Below are 26,157 nucleotides of genomic sequence, written 5' to 3' on the forward strand. Positions count from 1 at the left end.
GCGCCGGAAAGCTAACGAGATGAACTTTGTTATAAAAATGGTTGTAGCAGCTGTAACATATTTAATTGTGACAGGATGTTGTTAGAAAGAGGTGAAGTTACGGTTACACTTGTCCTTAGAAATAGACTTGTTCGTGGGTACCGCACGAGACTTCAGCATCAGAGTTGGACGGATTGAAAGAATAATGAGGAGGCTTGTTGAGAAGCAATCTTAGAGATTAAATGTGCCAATTGAGAAGTTTTGGAGATGTCGTATAGAGTTTCGTTGCATGGTAACGGTTGGAAACATTCATATCTTGAGCTCTGAGTATCGGATTAGGGTGTCGTTTGAGACTACAAAGAGGTGAGATTATGTTATAACTTGTGGAAGAGTTATAAATACAGTAGACTAATCCTATGATGAGATATTATGATGTCGGTTAAAGAAGCACGAAAAAGTGTTGAATAGGAATGCTTATTACCGCGATTGTTCGGAACGAAGTCGAGTAGAATATGTCCTTGATAAATAAGATGATAAGGATGATTTAAATATTGATGGATTTGAGCGATGAAGGAATCAATAGAAAAAGTGAAATAGACTTTGGAACCAATTGTGGTATAGTGTGATGCGTCGTTGATGGATTTGGATGGTGTATTGATGTAAAATCAGTAAGTAGTAACTTATGCGTCGGGACGATTAAAAGTGCAGGAAGGGAATTATCCGACCCATAACTTAGAGTTGACGACTGTGGTTTTGTTTGTGGCAACATTATTTGTATGGTTTGAGATTGGAAGTGTTTAGTGATCATAAGAGTCTGGAGTACCCATTTGATCAGCAAGGGCTTAATGTGAAGCAATAGACATGGTTAGATTTTTCTTGGATTATCATCTTGGTGAGGAAGATGTTGTGTCAATGCAACGAGTAGGGAACCTCTAAAAATGTCGATGCTGATGGTGAAAGAGTTGGATTTAATTGAACAATTCAGAGAATTATGTTTGGTATGTGAAAGTGCTCCTAACAATGTTAGATTGGGTATACTGAAACTGACTAATGGTATTCTTGACAAGATTAGAGAAAGTCAGAAAGCTGATGTTGAGTTGATCGATAAGTCGACTTTGAATTACCAAAGTAAATATGACGAATTCAGAATTGACGAGAATGGTATAATGAGGTTGGTAGTCACTGTTGTGTTCCGCGTGTTACCGGGTTGAGAAAGAATATTCTAGAAGAGGGACACCATAGAGAATTATTGGACTATGACAATGTTAATGAGTTGAGTGCAAACACGGAAAAGACGCTATTATGTAGTAACAACGATTTATGCTTAAATATGATTGTCGGCTATCTATTGACAAATTGAGGACTTGATCACCCTTAATCTCTTGTTGATAATAGGCGGAATCATATAAATGGTATAAGGTTGCTTGTTACCGTAATGGTATAAGATGTGATGAATGCTGAGATGTGAGAATAACCACTCACCATATTGTGGGAACTTATGAGGAAGTGAATATGGAGGAGTGTAAAGTATTGGACGGTGACTTAAGACGAGTAGTCGTAGTCGTACAACGAAAGTATGATGTAGAGTGGTGTTATGAGTGCTACTCGTGAGCAGTGAGGAATTATTATGTCGGAATCCTACATAGAGAATATGTGTTTATCTATATGTTGGGTTTAGAATCTCGTGGACGTAAGGATGTCGTGACAAAGGATTAGGACCTTTTGAATAATTGCCGAGACGATGGATATGTTGTTATGGTTGTACGTAGCTAACGAGTATGTATTCGGAGAAGTTAAGAAGAAGAATTGATATTACATGATGCTATAATAATTTTGTGATGTTGTGAGGTATTGTGTGGATTTCTAATTGTAATGAAGGATTATACTCTACGAAGGACGAAGTTGATTTCATTCTTAGTGGAGAGTGGGACTCTGTTGAGCTATCTTGTAAGCAATGGTATATTGAGGATGATGAGCTATGTAATTATAACTACTGATGTGCACTCATTTCCATAGTTGGAATGTTTAATAGATGAAGTAAATCAGGAATTTGTTTTTGAGTGCGAGTAAGTATTGACGAGTGGTGGGTTAGAACCATGGATGGTAAAGAATGATTCTTGAACGAATGAGTAAAGAGGGCCAGAGTTGGGTATAACTCAGAAGTCTAATTGGTAATGATGGTTGCAATGAGTAATCAGGATAGTGCAGCAAAAGCAGAATGTAACGTGTTGGGTAATTGATGGTGTGACCTAAGAGGAGTCAGACAATTGGAATTCAATGGTATAGGAATATGAGTATTGAGTTTCTTGAAGGAAGCAGTTGGTAAAAGTGTAAGTATTACTTTATCGCCCAATTGGAAGAGTGTGCCTAAGGTTAGTACATGGGTAAATGGAATCCATTACTACGGTGTTGATTAGTTGTGATCATATCATGGATTATGTACATTGTATTATTCAGTTATTGAGTGTATTGTATGGATCACACCCGAAGTTTCATTGTTGTTAACCGTTGGAGTTATAGCGAGTGGTATACCTTGGGAATGGTCAAAAGCAACGTAAGAGCTGAAATTGAATGCATGAGGCATGCTTATGTTGGTTATGTCAGATAAACTTGGAGGTTCGACTAAGAAAGTGTTATTTGAGAATAGGAGAGTCAGATGGAGGACTCCTATTTGGAACTTTTCACTGGAAGTATGTTTTCGAGGACGAAAACTATTTTTGTGGGGGAGAGTTGTAACACCCCATATTTTCTAATTTTAATTTAATTGGAAATTAATTTATTAATTGGAATTATTTTGGTATTTGGTTGAATTATATGGAAAATGATGAGTTATTGACATTGGGCCTAGAGTGGTGATTAGCAGAAGAGGGGGTGTTGACTAAGCAAGCCCATTATAATATTTTATTTTATTTTTCATAAAATAAAGGAATTGGGAAAAAGAGGAAGCAGAAGCAGAAACTGAGTTTGAGGAAAAAGGAGAACACGTGAAAGTGAGAAGAGCCAAAGGGGAAGAAGATCTTCGAAGATTCGACTCTGAGGTAAGGGGGGATTCTTCGGGTTAGTATTCCTTATGTGATTGTAGGTAGTATGATTGATTAGGATTGTTGTCTAGTTCAATCGTACGTGTCGGGTTTGGGATTTTGTTAGGTTTTGATGAATTGGTATGAATTACATGATTCTGTTAATGCTCATGTTATGTGTTGTTAATACTTGTATAAAATTTGTCTGAATTATGTGTTTATGTGAAAATTGATGATAATTGTGTTGTATGTTCTATGTACCTGAAATTGGGGAAAATGGGATAAGGTATATGCTGTCAAAATGGTGAAATTGGCTGTGCAGGTACGTAGGAACCGGTTCCCGTGTGGGACGAACCGGTTCCCCCTTGTAAAAACAGAGAAGTATGGATTCTGGGCAGCTGGGAACCGGTTCCCATGTAGGGACAACCCAGTTCCCCATAGTAAAAACCAGAGACGTGATTTTTGAAGCTGCCAGGAACCGGTTCCCACGTAGGGACAACCCGGTTCCTGCAGCACTTTTTCTAAAAATGTTTTATCTTTGAAAACTCATAACTTTTGATCCGAGTATCCGATTTATGTGCCGTTTTGGGTGTTGCGAAGCTAATGAGATGCTTTATCTGATGAATTGATAAAAGGGCAATAGCCAACTTTACTTTTTAAACTCGATTTAATTATTAATGAATTGAAAGATAGTATATGTATACGTGCTTATATATATGACTATTGATGCATGTATTTGTGTTGGTGATGAGATTATGATATCCATTGAGTGATGTTAGTATATAACATGTCGTAGATGATATATGTTTTGTGATTATGTTGTTGGGTTGCTTTGACAATTTGTTACATTGTGTGCAATGATGATGGATATAACGATGTTTGATCGTGGTGATGATTGATGATTGTGAATATTAATATGCTGATAATATTAATATGTTGATTGTGTTGAGGGTATGCGTGTGATATAATTGTATGAATGCTAAACTATGCATGCTTATTGATGATGAATTGGTGATGATAATGGGACGATGTGATACATCGGATTGGTGATGTTGTAAGCATGTCATACGTTGCATTCATTCGCATACATATTTTGGTGAGCATGATTCCCAGTGTGTGGAATCGGTGCTGGATATTTTGGTGAGCATGATTCCCAGTGTGTGGAATCGGTGCTGGATATTTTGGTGAGCATGATTCCCAGTGTGCGGAATCGGTGCTGGATATTTTGGTGAGCATGATTCCCAGTGTGCGGAATCGGTGCTGGATATTTTGGTGAGCATGATTCCCAGTGTGTGGAATCTGTGCTGGATATTTTGGTGAGCATGATTCCCTGTGTGTGGAATCTGTACTGGTTAAACTGTATCTCAGTGATGAGGATATCAGTTGGATGGGTGTATCCCATGTATGGTACCACATGCATAGTGTCAGTTTAATCATATGCATTGGTTATAACATGATTGGATGGAATTCAGTGTTATGCCTGTGTGTGTTTATATGATTGATGTATTAAGAATATGTTGTTAATATAACTTGATCATTGGTATAATTGATGAGTTGTGGGCCGATGGCCAATATTGTTGGATTGATGCTTACTTGTTGTAATAATTCTGATTATATGTATGGTTGAGTGGATGATAATTACTATGAGATTTTATTGCTTATGATTGCATAATGCTTATTAATTCGAATGAAACTCACCCTTACTTTGATGATTTCAGATTAAGGATGTAGCGGCGCCTTGATTGGGTGAAGATAGCTTATAGGCTAGCCCTTAGTTCGTGTCGAGTCATGCTCTGATTGTAACACTGGGGAACGCTAGTTTAGAGACGAATTATTATGTCGGTCTTGTTGTTTTATGATTGTTTTAGAATAACTTGCATGGATAATGAATATGCAATGTTATGGATTATTGTTCCGCTGTGTTGAACATGAATTGTAATTATGTTAAATGGTTCCTCGTGTAGCATGACAAATGACTATGGTATTTTATGTTAAAGAAGTTGTGACATCCTTGTATTTCATGTTTACTCTGAATATTATTCTATTTTCCGCGGGGGTTTAGAAGGGTGTTACAATCACCAAGGTACAAAGTAGGTTCTTATGGGGTGGGGGAGGAGATAGAAGATGCATTCATTGGGCGAGTTGGGATACGGTTTGTTCTCCGATCGATAGAGGCGGATTGGGGTTACGGAGGATAGATGATTTCAACGTTGCTCTTTTATGTAAGTGGAAGTGGAGAATTTTAAAAGAAGAGGGTGCTTTATGGCATGAGGTTTTGACGGCGAGATACGGCGATTTGAAGTCTAAGGCTATCAATGGAGCAGCGTGCATCAAAGGGAAAGATTTGTCATCGGTTTGGTGGAATGATCTGCTAGCGTTGGATAAGGCTGTGTCCAAGGACTTTTTCAATTTTCAGTGTCGGTTTAGCATGGGAAATGGGTATCATATTCCGTTTTGGCATTCGTTATGGATTAAGGAGGGAATTCTGAAATTGATGTTCCCTACACTGTTTTCGGTTTCTGAATTGCAGGATGTATCCATTGCTGCGATGGGGGGGTGGCAGAATGGAGTGTGGTTGTGGGGCAGTTTCGGTGTCGCGAATGAGCTGCTACATACTGGAGCGATCGCGGCAGAAATGGTTCAGCTGCTGTTGCTTTTCAATTCGTTTTCTCCCGGTTTGCAATCAGTAGACAGTGTGGTTTGGTTCCAAAGCAGGGAAGGATGTTTTACGGTAGCGGATTGTTTCAGCAGGATCAATTTGTTACGCGTGAGGGCTGGCCCTTTGGAGCGGTTTGATGCAGCGATGGAGCTGGTTTGGCGAGTACAAGCTCCTCTAAAGGTTTTGGCTTTTGGATGGAGGAGTTTCTTAGATATCTTACCGACCAAGAACCATCTCGTTCGCAAAGGCATTCTGAATGTTTCCAACTCTTGCTGCATTTTTTGCGCTGCTACCACCGAATCGGCAGAGCACTCATTGTTACGGTGTCATGCTGCTGCTTTGGTTTGGCGTGACATGGCGGACTGGATTGGCCTTGCTGGTTTTTCAGGGAAGACTATGAAGGAGAGTTTTGTTGAGTGGTACAGGTTCTGTAAACGTAAAAAAGTCAGGAAAGGCAAGGAAGGTGTGGTCTGGTTGGGCACTTGCTGGACAATCTGGTTGGTTCGAAACGAGATTGTTTTCAAGGAAGCGGTTTGGAACGTATCGGACATGGTTTGGAGGGGGAAAGTTTTGGTTTGGAGATGGGTTAGCATAGGGAAAATTGTTCAATCCAATTGCAGCTTTTATGAGTTCTCTAGAAACCCTTTGATTTATTTAGTCTAGGAAGCAATTGGCGAGGAACTTTTCTTTTCGTGGTGTTGTTTGTGTTTTCTTTCGCTTTTGGCTGTTTCGATGTATTCTTATTTGAGAACTTGGGTTCTCCTATCTATGGAATCTTGCTTATAAAAAAAAAGAAGGGGTGTTATTACCTTCAATTGTATTTTTAAAACGTCATCCGGCAAAACGTTAGGTTTAACTTATCTCTCATTTGAAAACGTATGTCTACCTTATTTTCACTAAGCATAACTTCTTGATTACCACCATTCAAACCAAATTGATAATGGGTTAGAAAATAGAGATCACCAAGGCTACTAAACCCACTCCTATCACAAATGTTCATGGAGTGAAAATGTCTGAAGTCAACCTAAAAGAAAACCCATCTTCAAAGAAATCTAGGGTTTCGTATCTAACAACAATGTTGATGATAGCAAGGTGATTAGGAATATTGTGCCCGTCAGGATGATTGTGCCACTGGATATCTCCACAACCAAATCCAAGGAAACTCACTCAAAGAAGAATAAGGTTTCTAACCTGGTAAGTCTCTCTAAGAACAAACCATCCGATCTTTCAGTGACTGAAAAAACTATAGGTAAAGACCTTATGGATAGAACTAAAACTACTCTTGTTGTGGAACCTGTTATTATCCCTAACATGCAAGCTAAGCCACATGTTGTACCAAGTGCTGAACCCATACGGGCACCACATATAGGTCCACTCTTTTAGATTTCTACTACAAATACACCTATTGTTGGTCAACAATTGGATAATCTCATATGGGAAGAACATGCTTCTTTTGAAGATGCTAGTGACAACGAATCACAAGAAGAGGATGAAGGATATGGCAAGAAAAGGATATAAGACAGTCAGAATGAAGTTAGTGATGATGTTCCAATTGTTTAAATTATGAAAAGAATTCGTGACGATGTTATCAAAACAAATAAATAAATCGAGGATGCTGAGGAAGAAACAAAAACTAATGAGGATATTATGGTTGCAAGGACTCTTGCCACAAATATCAAGGAGAAGAAAAAGGAAAAGGTCGTACCTGTCAAAACTTCTATGAAAGAATTTGTCACGGGTGCCAAGAGATCTGAAACAAAGGGGAGTAAGTTAGAAAGTACTCTTGCTAAGAACAAGATTCTCAAGTACCTCTAGAGGAAATTGGTGGAGTCTAGTGACTCTGAGTATGATGTGGAAGCAGATATCAGGGACATTGTGTGTAACGCCCCAAGTTTAATTAATTGGTTAATTAAATTATTTAAAGATTTAATTATTGGAAATTATTGAAGTTGCGATTTATCGGTATGATTCTAAGAGGCATAATTTGATTGATATGTTGATTGGAACTGTTAAGTGTAAAGTCGGGTTAATTAGTTGGATTAGTCGGAGAAATATAATTGCGAGTTGGTATTATTTAAATTATGGATCGATTGTAGTTGTGGAATATTATTGTAAATAATATTTGTTTATGTTATGTGACTATTTAATTATTTGGAGTGTAGCTGTAGTAAATGAGAGGTGTATTAATAGGCCCAATAAGAATAATATTATTATTTGGTGGAATTGAATAAAATAAGAGAATGAGGTTTTTGGTATCAGTAACATGACACAAGGATTTTGAGAGAAGAGAGGAGTACGAAGGTTTGGTTGTGAAGAAGAGAAAAGAGGAACAAGAAGTTGGAAGCTGCAGCGAAGCAGAATTCGACCGAAAATTATAGAGAGACCGTCAATCCAAGGTAAGGTTGGGGTTCAATCTCTATAATTGGGTATATGATAGACTGTATGTGGGTTGGGTTATATGATCTATGCTATGGATTATGTGTTGATACTGTATTGTTTTCATTCTATGAGAAATTGGTGGTTCTATTGATTTCTTGTTTATATGTTGATTGTTGGTGCAAAAATTGAAGTTGTTGTTTCTGTGATGAATCATGGTTGCGATTGTTGTAGTGTTGGTTGTGTAGACCGATTGAATAAAAGTACCCATAAAATTAATTGGTGTAGTTTCTGGATAGATGAAGAAGGTGGAATTGGAGTTGGGACGGGGGCCTCCCACTAAGGGGCGGGCACCCCAGAGTGAGATTGAAGAAAATAAATAAAACGTGGGGCCACGCTATGTAGTGGGGCGGACTCTCCTTTTTGGTGTTATAATGGAGGGTGGGCGCCCTTGGTGAGAGAGAAGGAGGGACGTACGTCCCTTACTGTTATGGGACCCACAGCGTGAGTGCATACCCCATATATTCCTTGGTTCTCTTTATCAGACTTAATAGACCTTTTAGAAAATAAATTAAATTAGTGATAGATACTGAGTGAAGTAGTATACTTTGTAGGAGCTTCAGTGAGGAAATTTTTGTTGGCTCATACAGTAGAAAATTGCAGACTTCAAACAGAAAACTGTTAGTATAATTTTTAGTAACTAACTACAGAACTAATGTATCAAGCAGAATTTCAATATAACATAAATATAGTTTTAGTAAAAGAACTTATTAGTAGAAGCTAGTACTTTTGTAGCAGGGTTAGATTTCAATGACAGGGTAAATTGGATAGTAGAGAATTTTTGTATTAGTGCACTAAGAAATAATATAAGTTATATAATGATCAATAATAATGAAGGAAGTCAAAACAATAACGATTTAGCCGATTTAGCCTTATTAAGCAGTATACTTAGTTGTCCGAAATTAATTGAATTTGCGGGGTAACTAGTATATGTTAGTAGGTAATTTTGGTTGGAATTATATCAAATATGTTGATTGCAGGTATAGTTGAATAAGCCGAATTGTCCCGGTTTATGGACAGTTTAAGTTCATGTTTCATAATCAATGTTGTTTGAATTGAGTTGTTTTGAATGTGATATTGGTGTTATTTAGTTGCTGTTGTTATAAGTTGTTATTGATGCGTTGATTAAGTTGTAGGCTTGTGACCAATGTTGAAGTGACGATGAGTACCTCTATTTATTGGTACGATGGTGATATAGGCTTATGCCTTTTGTGACGGTGATTATTGTTGTATGTGATTGTTGCATTAATTGGGGCACATACATTTGCATTCTGTGACGGCCTGGATTAGCAAACTAGTGAAGAAGGCTTATGCCTTGATGCCTCTATTAACTGGCAATTATCTAACTTGGGAGTTTTGCTCCGTTATTAAGTTGGGAGTTCTACTCCAATGGTGCCAGATGCATATGCATAATTGGATAGCATTTGAAGTTTGTGTGAAAATAAGGTGTTGTCATTAAATTGCGATTGATTTAAGTTGTTATGCTGATGTGATGGTTGATTAAAGTTGCCTTGTTGTTGTTATTAAGTTTTTTAACGGTGGTTGCATAGTTGTTGTGATAAAGTGGTGATATTTGTATGATCTAGTCTAATATATTGTTTATCATACACATGTTTATATTAAATTAGATATTTCACCCCTTTCTTTTGTTTCGCCGTTACCTTTATACTGGTAACGTGCAGGTGATTTAAAGTGATGAAAATTTAGTAGCTTCATTGAGTCCAAGTCGGTGTTGTCGCTTTAATACGTAGTACTATGGGGGATGAATGATAGTTATTTTCTTTTGTGATTTTAATTGTTGTTATCACTTTAGAAGTTGAATTCAAATGTGAAGTTATGAAAGTACTTGATGTTGTTTTATACTCAGTTGAATTGGAATATGACGTTATGAATTATATTGAGTTAAATTAGTTGATTCCGCTGCGTAGTAAAATAAATTGTTTTATCTTCAAGAAAATTAATACAAGTTGTTTAAGGTTCATCCAAATATGTTTTGCTATGTATCTATGTGCTAAAACTTGATTAATTTTCGTTGTTTTAAGTTGAAAATGTATCATCCCATGTGGCATTGATTTTTATAACTCTAACTCCCGTTGTAATTACTAATTATTTTTTGGGTAGAATTGGGGTGTTACATTATGCCCTCAACCAGGAAAAAGATTGGTGGAAGGAAAATTCCTACTAATGTTCATGATGCTCCTCTTGACAACTTCTCATACTGAAGGGAATGATAAAAAATGGAACTTTTTTTGTCAAATAAGGGTAGCCATTGCAAGTCACAAGAGAACACCAGCTCCTACACATCTAAAGCTGTCTAAGGACGAGAAAGGTGTTAGTGTGGATCAATGTCTTTACAGAAGCATGATAGGATTTCTACTATATCTCACAGCTAGTAGACATGATATAACCTTTGTTGTAGGAGTATGTTCTAGATATCAAGGTGAACCCAAAGTTAGCCATATTAATCAGGTGAAGATGATTCTAAAGTACGTGAATGGAACAAGTGACTACGGTATGTTGTACACTCATGAATCAGGATCTACATTAATTGGGTATTGTGATGCTGACTGGGCAGGGAGCACTGATGATAGGTAGAGCATTTCAGAAGGCTGTTTCTTTCTAGGAAACAATTTAATATCCTAGTTCAGAAAGAAACAAAATTGTGTGTCTCTGTCTACGGTTGAGGATGAATATATTATTGTAGGAAGCAGTTGTTCCCAGCTGGTCTAGATGAAAAAAATGCTAACTGAATATAATGTCAAGCAAGATGTTATGACATTATTCTGTGACAACTTGAGTGCCATTAATATATCCAAAAATCCTATCCAGCATAGCAGGACCAAGCATATTGATATTCGGCATCACTTCATAAGAGAGATGGTTGAAGATAAAGTTGTTACTCTAGAGCATGTAGCGACTGAGAGGTAAGTGGATGATATATTTACTAAATCCCTTAACGCAAATCAATTTGAAAATTTTAGAGGAAAACTTGGGCTATGTATTCATGAAGTATAGCAAGTATTTTATGAGCCGCAAGTGGAAGAGCTGGAGACAATGGAGCTTCTACTGTGGTTGCTGGTGCATGACTTCTGGTCATGTGATTTTATTTAGTTTTGCATTTTACTTTTATTTTGGTAATTGAGTTTGTAAGGGTGAAATGCCTAGGATATTTTGTTTAGTTTTCTAAGAAAAAAATGAAAATGATGTTAAATAGGTACCTTGCTTAATTTTACTACCTTTGTCACTTTGTGGCTAAAAAGGGGGAGTAGAAGTTAAGTATAGAGGAGGTGCTTGTCTGAGGGGGATAGGTTTTTTTTGCTGCTGGCTATGATGAATGGATTAAGGGGGAGATGCTAGCTTCTATGGCTATTTTTTTCTGAAGGATGATTTTGAGGGGGAGCTGCTAGCTCCACATATTTTTCCGCTGCGGCTGTATTTCTGTTGACAGGTTTTATTTGGATGTTTTAGCCAAAATGTGCCAAAGGGGGAGACTGGAGGTTCTCTGATTGTTGACATGCATTTTGCTAAAACCTAATAAGGAAGATCAGGTTGAAAGAGATGCAAGATGAACTAGCTCTCAGACTTCAACATGTCGAACAAGATGTCATGACATCCTGACTGCAGAAGCTGATCTAGCAAGTGAATCATGCGGTTTTATTTGCTACAAGTATCTCATGTTTCAGCTTAGAATATTCAGAAAAATAAATTAGCTGATATTTTTACTAATATTAATTCAATTAAGAGATTTCCACACTTTCTATTATTGGAGACAATATAGGAAAGGTTGGATTGAAGACCTATTTTCCTGGAGATCAAGTAGCAGATTTTGGGCAGCCTCATTGCTGCGATTTGAAGCCTAGTCCAGTCAAAGATATATCTATAAATAGAGGGGCTATAACCTAGTTTTAGGTGAAACTAATATTATATGTTTTTAGGGTTTTAGGAATCCTTATTTTCTGTAAGTTCCATATGTGTACATTCACAAACCTGTAGGTGTTGAATGTTGTGTGATCTCTGAAGCTTTTAAGCAAGGAGAGCATTTCATCCTCGTAAAATTTTAAGCATCAAGGAGTGGCTGCCTTAGAAGAGTGTCTTCTGGTTTTTCTTTGTTCTTTTATTTAGTCATAGGGGGTTGTGATCGAGGGGATTTGAGGAGGGCTTCATACCTAGGCGAGTCTTAGGTAGAAGTCATAGAAAGGGTAGTGATTAAGTGAGAAGGGTAAACTGGGACTGTTTAACTTTGAATTGATACTATTGTAATTGGATTTCATCCCGGCTTGGTAGCCCCCAGAGTAGAAAAGACTGTTCCGAACTGGGTAAACAAATCGTTGTGTTCTTTACTTTATGCATTATTATTATTATTGCTGCTATCAAACTTGTTCATAACGGTTAGTGCTCCGATATTTTGTAGTGACATCTTATTCGATATCACATATCTGATACCAGAATTTCAAGTGTTTCTCAAAAGTATTCAACCTTCTTTGAAACTAAAGTGTTATTATAGCTTATGATAATCTTGAAGACAATATACAAAAATAAATAACACGAGATATATCTTGGTTCACTTGAGAAATTCTCAAGCTAATCCTGTCCACCCTTCCGAGGTGATTTTGCCTTATTCAAGGTGTTAATCCATTATAACCAAACTGATTACAATTGCACGGGCAACCGCTGGTGACTCACAATATAATGCACAAGCAACAACATGTGACTAACAACCTTGCACGGGTAACCGCTGATGAATAACAACCAATGAACTGTTTAGTGATCTGAATTAACAGATATAACATTCATTGACCTCTGCATAAGTAACCACTTGTGACTGACCAACAATAATATGTTCAGTAATTTGATTCAACTGATATAACATTCATTGACCCCTTTATATTTCTGAACTTCACTCGGTCTTCTAAGAGGATTTCACCCACAATGATATATGTCATCAATTCTCACAAGAGTTTGATCTTCACTCGATCCTCTTTGAGATATGACTATCACTGACCCAATAAGATCTTACCAAACTGGTATCTTATAAGGATTTCCACAATGACCGCAACCATTGTGTTTTGGAGCTTCTGACCTTCACTCGGTCTCTCAAGGAACAATCAAACAAATGTTTGATAAAGGTTTGCTTACAAAATAATGCTTCTACACAAGCTGGATGTAAACACTAACTTAATCACATATTGTTTAACACATTTCTGAGCAACAACTCATGTGTTAGAACAATTTACATGAAGAAATCTAGACCTAAAACTAAATACGAGCAACAACTCTTGTCTTCATTACATTGACCTACATAGATGTATATAATAGGAGGTTGGGTAGTATCTTGTAGTGGTCTTCTTCTTCATCTTCTTTGTTGAGAAAGTTTCAAGCAAAAACTCCCTGCTTCTTCTGATTTTTATTAAGATGTATATGATTTTAGTTGAGTAGCATCTTGTAGAATCTTCTTTGTTGAGCAAGTTTTGAGCAACAACTCCTTGTTTCTCCTGATTTCTTCTGATCAACTTCTGCATTTGAACTTAGGCATTAGCATCAACTAATTTGCCTAGTAGAATTTTGAATTAGCATGTGCTCAGCTTCTCCTTTTGACATATGCTTCTTAACATCAGCTTCTAAGCATTGTCTTCTATGGGGATCTTTTTGTTCTTATTAATCTGTGTTGGTTAAGTTTCATTCAAACCAAATCACAATGAACAACTGCAACGACAAAAGCCGTTATAGCAGTATGAACATCAACTTTGACATCTATGGTAATATTATCAGTAGCGATACCAACGATATCAAAAGATACATCATATTCATTTGAATCAATAGATTTGATATGAATAGTATAGGCGTTGCCAATGTCGTCAACCTTTTTTTAGATGATTTGATCTTCTTTTATAGTTCTCAAAAGAGACGTTTAAGGATAATAAGGTCTTTTGGCTTCCAACGGCTAGTTCCCAATGTATAGAATCAAGCATTGTTGTAGATAGTACTTCTCTTTGTCTTGTAGCTTGATTAGCTCGGTTCTGATCTTTAGTACATCTTTCAGTCTGATCTTTGTATTCTCTGCTTAACTTTTCACGTATCTGATCTTGCATTCATAATCTTTGACTTTGTCTTCAGAGTTAGAAGCAACAGCTTCTTGTGTATTGTTTTTTGATCTTTGAACATAAGTTCTAACGAAATTCTTCCTTCTGATTGCTCGTGGCTTTTGAAGCAACATTTTATTTGAGAAGCGCACAATAACTCTCCTTCTGATGAATATTCCACATTTTTCGGAACTACTGATGGTTCTTCAGATTCAGCCGTAAATAGAATTTTTGAGTTTCCTTGCTTGTTTCTAATGATTCTTCTCGAATAGTAATCCAGAATCTCCTTGAACACAATATCTACACACTCAAGAAAAATATTAGAAACTAAATTGTTACATAAAAATATATGTACTGTTATCGCCAAAACATAGAGACTTATTGCATGAACAAATCTTGTTCTTACAATCTCCCCCTTTTTGATGATGACCAAAACATGTATATTGATGGAACAATTTCTCAGGAATAAAACAACAATATTTAATTATATGTTCTACATGGGTTGTTTTATTATATCAAAATCATCATATCACTTCCCCCCCTTTTTGTCATAATAAAAAAGGAATATAAGAAATGATTATTTAAAACATGATATTTTGTTTTGTCATTTAAGCTTAGGTAATCACAAGACATATTCAGAGCATCTTAGAATCTCCCCCTGATCCCAAAGCTTAATTTATGCCTGTTCTGAGTCTTTTTTTGATCCCAAGCTCACAAAATTAAAAATTTTGAGAAATCATAACATAGAGTAGACAAGGAATGCTCCCATATGGTCTAAAAGAGCATAAGCCTTTAGCATCTGGATTTGTTCATCAAAACTTAAGTCTTCAGATCTTCAGAGCTTGCTTTCTTTAGTCATAGTGTCATAGCCACATAACTTCAGAGTCTTCTGATTTTGGTCAACTAATGTTCATCAGAACCTTTTGTAGCAACCTGCCCTAAAAATTAAATTTAGAGTCGCCACCTATTCTACCATGGCGAATAGGAAACTCTACGAAGTTATAGAGATCGGGGTAAGATACTATATTCAGGTCAAGGGAAGGTGTTAGGCACCCTAAACCCTTTCCTAAGGTTTGCATTATAAAGTCAAGGTTTATGACTAAAACAATAAAGAAAGGTAACAGACAGTTAATAGAATTAAAGGCTAATTATTTGAACATGATTAGAGTTTGGAGGAGGGGGACTCGCCTTGGTTATCCAAGTGCCTACGTACCTCCTTATGGAGGATCAGAGTCTACGTAGTTCAGGATAAGGGTTGTACGCCCTTTGAATTTGATCTGATATGGTTTGAAGGCTTTTTGAGTTGCCTTATCGTAGTTATGATAAATCGTAGTTTTTGAAAGTGTTTTAGGATTGGGCGTACAACCCTGATTTAATATATTTTCGTTAGGTGTGATGATCAATAGATTTGATCATTATAATTAACGAATTCGAGAATGTATTGCTGGTTATTCTGACCAATAGATTTGATCGTCACGAACAGCAAATGAAGTGTATTTTAATAAATTTTATATTTTTTTACCATCAACTCTCATAACCAATATATTTAGTTATTACACGATGATGAATTTCGTTATTTTATATTTTTATCTTTGTCAAATGCGACTAATAGATTTAGTTCGGTCAAGAAGAGAATTAAACAAAGGTCCGTTCGATTAATATTAATAAATAAATTATTCAATTAATTTTATCTCTCGCCAATGCGACTAATAGCTATAGTCGGATCGAGGAGAGAATGATATAAACAAAACAATTAACAATTATTAATAGAATTAATTCTTTTTATTTTTTGACAAGGGGGCTGTATACTATTTCTTAATAACAAAACCAGGGGGGTGCTAATATAAAAAGGCCTGGCCCATTAAGGAGCCTGGATGATTCAGTGTGGTAGCCTTGAGGGCCTATGTTATGGGGAACAGATCTGGAGGGAGGGCTCGAACCTATGACCCTCCACTCACACACGTGCCTACTAACCACCCCAACCAAGTTGCTTAGTTGATTAAAACACGCATTCAATATGTTATATAATAAAATTAGAAAAATGCAATGAAAAACGCGCGCAGATTCAAACCAACGAACCAGATGATGACAACTCATCATCTTCCCCAACACACCTGCAAAAAACCTGTAGAATTAGCTACGAATCTGTTACGATTCTATTCTTAGCAAACACCCCTGGAAAATAGCGATTGACACATACATCCACATAAATCTTTCGCGACACATCAAAACTCTTCGTTTAAACCATACGAACCTAATACTAACCTTGTTTTAATCTAATTTTAGCCCTAATAAAAACCCCCAAATCAAGATCAAGAACCCTAATCTGGCCTCCAATGGCCGAATACGATTTACACACTAAAACCTAAATCAAACAATCCAGAAACGTTCAGAGCATCATCATCGACCAAAATATGCAATCAATTGTTAATGAGAGTGCATGAATTATACTAATCGACCATGGTTTTAAAGCAACGTACCTTGGCTAAATGGAGAATGTTCTGGGGGTGCTGATGCAGTGTAACGATCCAAACACCTTCATAATGATCTCAGGAATCTTTTGCAACCTTTTAATCTTCTTGTAATAGCCTAATTCTCCCAAACGGAATTGGAATTTTTGATGAACTTTCTTGCTCTTGCCTACGCGCCTTTCACCCGAATTTTCCACCCTTGTTCACGTGCCCTATGTTCTCTACTTATAGAGGACTGATTTAGGTTAAAGCAATAGTCCAAATTTCTCTTGAATCAAATCTTGCCAAGTTTGAGAAATTTGATTTGAAAATTCAATGGAAACCTTCTATTTTTGTCCAATTTTGTACCAATCTTTTTTCAATCATATTAGCACGAAATTATATTGCAAATTTGCAATAAATATTGATTGGAATTGATCAATGTGAATCCCTTAATCCAATATTTGATTTTTCTTTCAATTATATCACTTTAAATCACTTTTAAAATGAAATAAAATCATATAAAATTGATAATTTCGTGGCACATGGTTTGGACAACTTATATAGCTTGTGGACCAAGATTAAGTCATAAAAAGATAGGTCCATTTGCAAAAAATTCCAATTTGAACCTCTTTTATTTCACATTTTACCTCCAAAATTACCCAACTTTGACAAGGCATATCTCTCTCAATTTTTAAGATGAAGGAGTTCTAAGACTTTTTGGAAACCTCAAGATGTCCTCTATAAGCTACTTTGGAACATATTTTTCATTTGGGGATTTTATCTTGATGATATGCCCTTTGACAAAAAACTGTCTTTGGTTGACTTTTGAAAAGGACCTATAATATTTTATACTATATCTTCCAAATGAAGCATTTCTGGCCTTGGCTTGTGATAAACAAAGTTGTAGAGAATCCAATTTCCTTCCAAATAGGCTTTGAGTGATAAATTTCTGATGTTCCATGTGAAAGTTATGGCCAGTCAAAGTTGAGTTGACTTTATCCCATAAAAAACCCTAATTTGAACCTTTTGAATTTGTTCATTTCTGAGTTTTTATTGATGAATCATGATCAATCCTTGATCAAATGATGGATATAATCTCTCATACTTGGTGTTGACCAAGAGTCAGGAGCTTTGACTTTATTTTGACCATGGTTGACTTTTAGGTCAGCCTAATTGACTAGGGATCATCTGGGCTATTGAATGAGCAAACTTTGGAATTGAACCTTGATTTTTAACATGTGTTGCACCCCAAAATTTGCCCTCTTTCGCCGTGCTATAAGTTATCAAAGACGGCTATTTCGTCGTTCAAAAATGAAGAAAAATGATAAAGAGTTCCATTGTACATGATGTGCGCGATCGTTAATTCAACTGAGATTCATTGGGTTCCATGTCAGGATATTCTTGTGTGCTTCAATTCTTATATTCTTCAAGGATTCCTTAAGATGTTATTGTTATGTCGGGTTAGAGTTCGAATGCGGATCATGGCACAAAGAAGTGAAGTGGCGATCAAGGTTTTGTTTGTCGTTTTTGACGAAAGTAATTTGGTTCATTGATCGAGTTAGCATTGCATTGAAGTAAAGTTCGTTCAAGTGATGATTTAAATTCAAAAATACTTCACAATTCAAGATTGGGTCAAAATAGTTTTAAGCATACAAGGATGGAAGGTGTATTCATATGGTTACAAGATACAAAAATTCCAAGTTACAATATCCATACAATATCCATTTATCATTCATTACAATAAAAATTCTCAAAAATGTCCATACATTCCAAGATTCTACAATTATCCATTACAAAAATATCTATCCTAAACCTTTCCATGTCTAATCTTGGCCATCCTCCTAATTTCCAAGTCTCCTTGCATCTAACAAAATCCCATAAAAATCCCGATTCAGCTTGCACCAAGAGTGACCGACCTGCAGTTAAAGCGCAACAAAACCGAATCGCAAACTCTGCAATAAAACCAAAGCTTGCTGCACAATTCAAAGAAAAACCACCCTACATCAACGATTCACCGTTGGGACCTGAACAAAACCTGCAGCATCATCGCCGAAATAAACCGAGCCTGGCACCTACATAAACCATAAAAACCGAATCCAGCCAGGAGATAAGCGAACATGCAGATAAACCGAACCGGTTCGGACAAAATAATCAACAGCAGTATAAAAGAAGGAGGAGATTCAACCAAAAAACCTTCACCATCTTCCTCAGAACCTTCAATTTCGCAGAACCTCTCTCTTCCTCAGAACCTTCATCGTCTTCTCCATCACAAACCTTCACCATCTTCCTCAGAACCTTCAATTTCGCAGAACCTCTCTCTCTCAAATCTTCAAGAAACTCACCGAAATTCATCGGAATTCTCCGATCGAAACCACAAGGATTCAACAGAAGTCCTCTTCAATCTTTCTCGCGTTCTTCAATCCACGACATCACGCTACAATCACGTTCACTAATCCATCATCGATCCTCAACATCTTCGATATAATTCTTCGCACCTACAACAACGTCTTCATCTGCAAACAACAACATCATAGCTTCAGAAAACGAATCTATAATGACGGAAACGCAAGAAGCGCACAGAGTGGAAGAAATTCAGAGAAAAATATTTGGAACTTACTTGAGGCGTCTCGATCTCGAATAGGAACTGAGGCATCTCGATCTCGAATCACGGCGGCGAAAGGAAGATTTGATCAGAGAAAGAACTAGAGTCCTCTGTTGCATTGATTTTGTTTCATCGGAGTGAATCAGAGATGATGAGAGATAGGCCGATAGTTTGGGACCGTAGCAGAGAGAATCAGGGAGGCGGGCTGAGTTATTGTTTTTACCGGAGATCTGAAGATCTCCGCCGTGCCTGAGTTTGAGAGGGAGAGAAACGAGAAAGGTGGATGGCCACTAGTACCAACCCTAATTTCCCCTTTCTCTTTGTATTATTCTTGCTTAATCTGATATTAATTGAGTTAACACATTGACTAGTTGTGATTAACCGAGATTAATAGGATTAATTGAATTATAAGAATAAAACTGATAGAATCTGAATAATAATGCAAGTAGTTGGATTGAGTTCCTTGGCCTTCACATGATTTGCTGTCTACACCCTCCTTGGCCCATGTTGCTTCTCTTTTGCTGAAAAAACTGAAACAAAAACTCACTTTGGACCAAAACTGTTTGGGCTTCCCTTATGGGCTTCTACGCCAGTTGCTATGACTGCACCAGTATTTTCACATTAAACCCCCTGTGTACATATTATTCTCCATTAGATTAGTTGTTTTAACTAGTTTTGTTTCCTATTTCTTTCATGTAATAAAAACATAAAAATCGAAAATTTTGTTGCTAGTTTTTTGCATGATAAAATCGATAATGAATAAAAACATGTAATTTTTGGCTTGTTAGAATTTAATGATTTTGTTACATAGTTTAGTTCTATTATTGTTAGATAAAAATGCCATGAAAAATAATACTCTTGTTAGATTTTGTTCTTAGAATTTATTTAGAATTTTACCTCTTTTTGTTTCATAATCCGATTAAGCGACTTTGTTCGCATTTTCTTGTTATTTTTAATAAGTGTGCTAGCTTGTGCAAGGTACTTGGAGAGAGTTCGATTGTGATTCAACTGCGTTGTGCTCCACTTTATTTGTGGGACACAAACTTATTCTTGATCTCTCATCCATGAGATGTATTCCTGTATTGTCTGGATTATATGTTTTGCAGGTTGCTTGTGTGATTGTGTTTGATATGCACCACATAGCGGTTGTGATTTATTTTCACGCCGCATCGCTTTGACGCTTATGCTGGACTCCTGGCTTTGCTAGATGTTAGATTACGTGAAGTTTCTTAGTTCTGCTTGCGTTGCTAGCTCACTGCGGATTTGCTATCCGCTCGGTATCCCCTTTGTTCTTTTTACTCTTTCGCGCACCATACCTTGCCATGAGAAGTAGGGTAGGCATGCAACATCATTATTAACATGAGAAGTAGGGTAGACATTCATCTGGCCAAGCCCTCGAAAGAGGCTCTGTTTTTGTTTGTTTACTGTTTTCAGTTTATTTCCAGTTATTTTCTTGTTCAACCGTCTCGGAGGACTTTCCCCGTGGACGGTAGCTTCAGAGGACTTTCCCCGTTAGCTAGAACATTTATTTCCAGTTATTGTCTTGTTCACCCGTCTCGGAGGACTTTTCGTGTGGATGGGAGCTTCGGAGGACTTTCCCCGTTAGCTAGAACGTTTATTTCCAGTTATTGTCTTGTTCACCCGTCTCGGAGGACTTTCCCCGTGGATGAGAGCTTCGGAAGACTTTCCCCGTTAGCTAGAACGTTTATTTCCCGTTATTTTCTTGTTCAACCGTCTCGGAGGACCTTCCCCGTGGACGGTGGCTTCGGAGGACTTTCCCCGTTAGCTAGAACGTCTCCCTAGTTCCCAGGTCACTACTTCGGTAGTTTGCTTGCTTTACGAGCTAAGTTCGTTTGTGTGTTGCATTTGTATTGTTTACTACTTCGGTAGTTTGTTTGTTTCTCAAGCTGAGCTCGATTGTATGCTATATCTTTGTGATGCTTGTTCACTATCTTCTTATCTGCGATGCCTGTTCGTATGATATCTTTGTGATGCTTGTTCACTATCTTCTTATCTGCGATGCCTGTTCGTATGATATCTTTGTGATGCCTATTCACACGCTCACATTCGTGTATACCTGTTACATGATTGTCTTTCTATCTGCGATGCCTGTTTGTATGATATCTTTGCGATGCCTGTTCGCCTATTCTTATCTGTGATGCTTGTTCACATGCCATGTTTGCTAGGATCTTTGTGATGCTCCTTGTTTGCATGCTCCCTTAGGGTGCTCGGTTCCGTTTCGCTAGAAGACGCGAATCGAGATAGAAACAGAAACTTTTGGGCCGAACTACGGCGCTCTGATTTCTCCATTGCACATTGGAGGTGCGTAGGCACAGGGTACGAACACCCTAGCGAGCGAACTTTTCTTTTTTTTGTTATTTTGTTCGATTTTCTTGTTATCTTGTTTGCCTACTATTTGCATGTTTCCTCTTATTTGTATATCTTCCATTGTATGTTCCCTTAGCACATAGCATGATACACACACACACCCTTAGATTAGAAAATTAGCAAGAATGGATCCTGTGGAGTACCACAGACGTGAGGGGTGCTAATACCTTCCCCTCACGTAACAGACACCCTTACCCTTTCTCTGAGACCATTGCTTGTTATTTGGTTTTCTTTGATATTTTCCATTACTGTGCGTAGGATAAATATATGTTCGATGGCGACTTCATTGTATTTGTTTCGATGAGTTTTCCTGTTGCTTCAGCTGGCGACTTCACTGGGGACATTTTATTTGAGTGTCGTTCCTAGTTCTTGTCTGCTTTCTTTTCTGTGGGTGTTTGTGTGTTTACTGCTAGCATCATTTTATATACTGCTTGCATGCATTTGCATCTATGTGTTTACCGCTTTCCATATTCTGGATATACTGTTGTGCTGGCTGGTTGTTTTTCTTGGCGGGCGGGATGTTACTGTGAGGTAAAAGGTCCATTACCCAGACCAAGTATACACTTAGATTAGCGTGGATAGTTATGTTGGCTCTCGTGGCGCTTGGCACGTAGAGTTGGCATAGCATACCACAACCAGGAGAGAACTCGGTGAGGCGATCTCTGTCCGGCATGCTTATTGCCGTAGGCAGGCGCTCTCATTGTTTGTTCGAAATTCCTGGCGACCATTAGGGACATCCTGTGTGTGTTTAGGATTCCTACCTGTGAGGTTTGGGATGGGACAGGAAACCTTGGCTCCTACATACCATTAACTTCTTCAGAGTTGAGGTCGGACCTTTATTTGGTCTGTTCTCATTGTGCCCGATATTTTGGTATTCTGAAACAACGGCGAAGCTTTGATCCTGTTACTTTTGGTTCTATTCAGAAGTGGTACAACGGAAGTGCTACTATCAGCGGTTAATTGGTTCTTGTTGATCTGAAACAATGTCGAACCTTTGAACCTGTGCAACTATATTCAGTATTGTGGAGACATTGGTTCCCATCATTTTGCATCATTGCATGTTTACTTTTTGAGAAAATGATGTATAAAAATAACCAGCATACATGTTCCTTCCATTTCCAAGGAGTCACATCTTTAAGCCTCGTGTCGAGCTTTCCCATCTCTCGCTTGCAAAAAAATCAAAACACGAGAATTCATTGGAAATTGAATGAACATGGCATTGCATTCATCTCATGCATTTCATGCATAACATGTGTTCAGAGTTGAGGATCTCTTATTCAGACTTGGTACTCTCACTAGACTCACCGACTTGGCTTGTTACTGTTGTGTGCTCATAGATCAATCATGGAACCACTTTGTGGGGAGTTGACTGAGAAACAAACTCAGTTGGGGTTGTTTATGAAGACATGCAAGTTTTGACACGTTCTCAAGGACTCTTAGTAAGAAAGACTCGGGGAGCACTTCGTGGATCTCTTCCACAACCTTACAGTTTCTAAAGTTCCTCGCCAGCGTATAATCTTTTTTCTCTCATGGATTCAAGGGGTATGTTCTCGACAGAAGAGGACCGAAAGACAAGTCTATCTGATTCTCATGTCCTATGCTCATTTGCTTCCATGATTGCTTTATTTGCAACTGGTTAAGCTACATATTGTGTGGATGTCTACAAGTTCTTTGCTTGATGACGATGACACTAGGTGTGAGTCCTATTCTGGGGCACCTGGTCATGATGTTGAGATATTCTAGTCTTTGAAGTTGCTTGGGGCTCCCGAACGAGGGATAAGCAAGACATTGTCTATCTTGAGCAATGCACCATTTGCATTGTTCGAATCCCTAAGGCACTTACAAATTCCGTGTGACTTCGCCAGAATCTTCTGCCAGACAGTAATCGAGAGTGATATACAGATACACCTCTCATTCTCAGGGTTCTGTTTCATATCCAGAGTTACCTCCTTCTCATGGAGTTTCCTTTTCAGCAACCATTGCTTGTCAACAGAGATGGAAAAAGTATAAGAAGCAGGCTGATGTAATCCTAATGCCTTATATCCTAGTTGTTTCCCCGCTTGATGGAATTTCAGTAGGTTAAGATTCGTGTTTTGGGTGTTTCTCACCACAAATAGCTCTCGTGATTTCGATGACAATACTCGGTGTTTTCCATTCTCGGGGCACCTGATCATAATGTCAAGCGTTACAAAGTGTTGAGGTACAAAGAGTACAGAACTTGTTCGATGTAGAGATGTTCAAGTTTATTCATAATGGTTTCTACTGGTTAATCCCATTTCATCTGCTGTAAGTAGGCTGTTATTGTTGTTCGCCGATAGTAACACAAGTTCCTCCATTCATGATGGTGATTTTTGATCTAGCAGTTATGTTTAGGGCTCCCGACTGAGGGATAAGCAAGACTCCGTGTTCTTGAGTTCGCATCATTGACAACTCAAATCCCTAAAGCATCCACAAACTTGAGTCGCTATATTTAGGGCTCCCGTCCGAGGGATAAGCAAGACTCCGTGTTCTTGAGTTCGCATCATTGGCATCTCAAATCCTTAAAGCACTCACAAACTCCAGTCGCTATATTTGGGGCTCCCGACCGAGGGATAAGCAAGACGCCTTGTATCTTGAGCTTGTGCACCACTGGCACGACTCAAATCCCTAAAGCTGAGCACTTACAACTATGGTATAGCTTTGCCGAAATCTTCTTCCAGGAAGTAAATCTAAAGTGTTCTACAGGAACATATGCTAACACTTGGTGTGTTTTCCACTATGGGGGCATTTAGTTATCTGATTAAAAGCTGTCAGTTATTCAGAGACAAGGTTCAAGACCTGATTGACTAAAAGGCTATCACATTCGCGCTTGAAGGCCAGAATTGAAGTTTTCCTCCGATTCAGCGGATCTTTTGAAGCAATAAGTCCATACGGAGAGGATCTCCTTAACGTTGGTTTCTTAAATCATCATGCATGTTCATGTTTAAGCTTTCTTGTTTTGTGCAATACTGTTTGTATGTAAAACTTGTTTGTTTTTGAACTATAATCATATTGCATTGGATATGTTTGTCTTGAAAAAATCCATTCGCTTTTGCTCTTACATGTTTTTTATATGCTTTTTGTGATACTCAACTCTTGTTAATAAAGCATGACAACTCCGAAGGGAGAGTGATGAACATAATACCAATAACCTCAAATGGTATGCTTTTGAGTAAAACCCTGTTGATGATGTACAGGCATTGTTTCAAATTCCCAAACACTGGAGATATAAGGGAGTGAAACCCTCGTTACCCCTCTGACCCTTCGAAGTAGGAGTTTCTTTTCAAAAAAAACCCTCACATTTAACCCTGGGGCAGGGTAGTGTTCAGTTAACATGATCGAGTGCTCAAAATTTACCAGGAGTGTGCACCTAAGGATACAACAATGGCTATCCTTCAAAAGATTGAGGAAAGTCAAATCTACAACGGCTATCCCTCACCTCAGGAGGTTGAGACATCAAATCTATCCCTCACCTCAGGAGGTTGAGACATCAAATTTATCCCTCACATCAGGAGGTCGAGACCAACATCAAAGCTGCTGTGGTTTATCCCTCACATCAGGAGGTCAAAAATATGACAATACCACAATGGTAATTCCTCATCAAACAAAGACTCGGGAAGTCACAATCACTTCAAACAAATCAGAGATTCCGAATCACACGACTTGTTCAAAAAAAAAGAAAAAAAGAATGAAGAAAAAAAGAGAGGGCATCCCGGTGGACATCCAAATGAAAATTCAAAAGAATTTGTCCAGGCAAAAGTTAGGGAAACAAAAAAAAAGCTAAAGCAAAAAACAAGGATTACAAAATAAAAATCCTCATCAAAAGAACAAAGTCGTGTGATCAGACACCAAAAACAAAAGGTAAAGTGATTGTCGTGTTCAAATACCACATGGATTCCTCAATCATCTCAAAACTTCTCTTGGAAGATGAATGCTCGCATCGAGTTAACTGAATATAGGACTGGAGAACATCACGAAGGGGGTGGGCACTAAATAATTTGAGCCTAAAAATCCTTTTTCTCAAACCATGAACCTGGCCACGTTACAACCCTTGAAAGTCCTAATTGAAGCAGGGTTAATTCGAAAGCAAACTATACACGAGAATACGGTAAGCTGACTCCTAGGAGTTTGCTAAATGCTTGAGTTGGTATCACACCATCTTTCTTTCATAAAAAACTCGATGTTACGACATCCTTTCATAAAGTTTCTTTAAACTTCAAGACAAACATGAACTTTGCATTAGAATTATATTTCTCATAATAAACATTCTTTGCATATGAACAAGTGCTTGACATCAAGGAAGCTTCTATCATGAACTTCAGATGAACAGTTTTATCCTCCCGAAGGGCATGTTGTCTTCAGAACTCCGTTGAGCAGAGGCAGCAGTATTTCAAAGTCCGATCACCCTCAGGGGCACAAAAGCAATTGAATACTCTATTGAGTAAGTTTTCAATTAATCTGAGGCAATCAGGTCAAGATTCGAAGAATCTCTCAAAATGCTAAGCAATCAGGGGGATTCACC

Source organism: Vicia villosa, linkage group LG3 (assembly GCF_029867415.1).
Source record: "Vicia villosa cultivar HV-30 ecotype Madison, WI linkage group LG3, Vvil1.0, whole genome shotgun sequence".
Taxonomy (NCBI): Eukaryota; Viridiplantae; Streptophyta; class Magnoliopsida; order Fabales; family Fabaceae; genus Vicia; species Vicia villosa.